At 68.3% G+C, this 2,198-nt stretch overlaps 2 long non-coding RNA genes across 2 annotated transcripts; both read left to right on the top strand.

The window, feature by feature from the left end:
* The first annotated feature begins 711 nt into the window (after window positions 1-711).
* LOC128899821 (uncharacterized) lies at window positions 712-1,222 on the top strand. Its single transcript, XR_008463163.1, has 3 exons — window positions 712-791; window positions 944-987; window positions 1,164-1,222. It is a non-coding gene; the product is annotated as an uncharacterized LOC128899821 (long non-coding RNA).
* A 107-nt stretch (window positions 1,223-1,329) lies between these two features.
* Window positions 1,330-1,858, top strand: LOC128899820 (uncharacterized). Its single transcript, XR_008463162.1, has 3 exons — window positions 1,330-1,400; window positions 1,551-1,593; window positions 1,721-1,858. It is a non-coding gene; the product is annotated as an uncharacterized LOC128899820 (long non-coding RNA).
* Window positions 1,859-2,198: the final 340 nt, after the last annotated feature.

Here is a 2,198-nt window from a genome sequence, read left to right on the forward strand (position 1 = left end):
GGGGGACGAGGGGACCCCCCCCGCGACCCCCCGCTAACGTCCTTGGGGGTCCCCTCGGCAGCCAGCGGACCCCCCGCGGCGGCAGCGCCCCCAGGCCCCCCCCGGAGCGCCGCGCAGCAGCCCCCCGGGACGGCCGGGGCCGGGCCCCCTCCCGGTCCCCATCGCCGGCAGGTCAGGACCCCCCGGGGACCCCCAAGTGTCACCCAGGGACCCCCAAACCCCACCCAGGGACCCTCAAAACTCACCCAGGGACCCCCAAACATCACCCAGGGACCCCTAAAACTCACCCAGGGAGCCCCAAACCTCACCCAGGGACCCCTAAAACTCACCTAGGGGCCCCCAAATGGCACCCAGGGACCCCCAAACCCTACCTGGGGACTCCCAAAAGCCACCCAGGGACCCTCAAAAGCCACTCAGGGACCCCCAAACGCCAACCAAGGTCTCTCAAAAGCCACCCAGGGACCCCCAAACCCTGTCCAGGGACCTCCTAACCACCTAAGGACCCCCCAAAACTCACCCAGGGACCCCCCATACTCCACCCTAGGACCCCCCAGATCCCACTCAGGGGCCACCAAACTCCACCTGGGGACCCCCAAACCCCACCTTGGGAATTGGGGGGGGCCACATGCAAGGACTGGGGGGGTGGGGTGGGGGGTGTATATCCCATTTAGCCCCCTCCCCACCCCCTTCTCCCCTCTCCCCCCCCCCCCAGCAGCCCACCCCCCACGCTTCGACCCCACGGCTTACGTCAGGGCCCAGCAGCGCCGCAGGAAAGAGGCAGAGCTCAGGAAGTAAGAGGAGAGGGAGGGGTTGGAAACAACCCTGGGAGGGGGGGGAGGGGGTCCCCAACTCCCTCCCCTGTCCCCCCACAAAGTGCTGGGGGTGGGGGACCCTCCCCCTGGGCCCCCCCCTCCCCTGACTGCCTCCTCCCCTCTGGGTGCAGCCAGCGGCGCAGCCCAGCCCCAAGCCGTGGCCGCAGCTCCTCAGGTGAGTTGGGGGTTGGGTTCCCCCACCAGGGACCCCCCCCCAAACCCTAGGGGGGAGTCCCCCCACCCCCCTGAGCTGTCCCCCCACCCCCCTGAGCTGTCCCCCCCACCCCCATGAGCTGTCCCCCCCACCCCCATGAGCTGTCCCCCCACCCCCTCCCCTCTTTGTCCCCACAGCTGAGAGCTTTCGGCTGAGCTCTGGCAGTGAAGCTGATGAAGGCTCCAAGGCCCCCAGGTACCCCCCCCCCAGAGACCCCCTAACCCACCCAGGCAGCCTTGAACCCCACCCAAGGACCCCCCCCAAAAGCCACCCAGGGACCCTTAAACCTCTCCTTGCCCAGGGGCAGGAAGCTGACCCCAACCCGGAGACCCCTGAGGACCACCTCCTCCTCCTCCTTCAACGCCCCCAAGCAGGTGAGTGACCACTTGGGACCCCCTCCCCACCCCCCCTAACACCCCCAAAGCCCCTCCTCAAAGCAAGGTGGGGGCCATGGGGGGGGGGGGGGGGGTGTCCCCAAACCACTGACCCCCCCCCCATCCCCCTCACCTCTTCCCTCCCTCCAGGCCAGCAGCCAGAAGCTGCCCCCCAGCAAGCTCCATGGGAAGGGTAAGACCTCCCCCACCCCACCCTTGAGTTTTTAGGGTGCCCCCCACCCCAATTTCCATCCTGGGGTCCTCCCTCCCCCCCCAGTTTAGAGCTTTTTGACCCCCTTGCCCCCTCCCCCCCCCCCCAGAGAACTGCTCTGAGCTGGCAGAGATCGATGCCAGGCTGAAGGCCCTGCAGGAGTACATGGAGAGCCTGGACCCCCACTCCTGACCCCCTGCCCCCCACTTTGGGGACCCCCCTGGCCCCTCCTGGGGACAATGGTGGCCTTGGGGTCGCTGTGCCCCCTCTCAATAAACCTTTTCTGTGCCCCCCACCAAGCCCCCCTCCAGGGTGTCCCTGCTGCTGTGTTCTGTCCCCTGCTGCTCTCTGTAGTTGCTGTCCCCCTCCCCCCTAGTGCCAAGGCTTGGGGACGAGGTGGAGACCACCAAGGGCCTGCCAGGACCCCTCCAAGGCCACCAGGTTGGCACCCAGTGCCACCCTGAGGCGTCTCTGACCCTGCCCCCTCCCCTTCAAATCCCCCCTTGGGTGGCACCACTGTGCCCCTGGCACCCAGCAGGGTCCCCCTGTGGCCACCAGCAAGGCTTTATTCAGCTCCAGGTGGCACC

Source organism: Dryobates pubescens, unplaced genomic scaffold (genome assembly GCF_014839835.1).
Source record: "Dryobates pubescens isolate bDryPub1 unplaced genomic scaffold, bDryPub1.pri scaffold_75_arrow_ctg1, whole genome shotgun sequence".
Lineage (NCBI taxonomy): Eukaryota > Metazoa > Chordata > Aves > Piciformes > Picidae > Dryobates > Dryobates pubescens.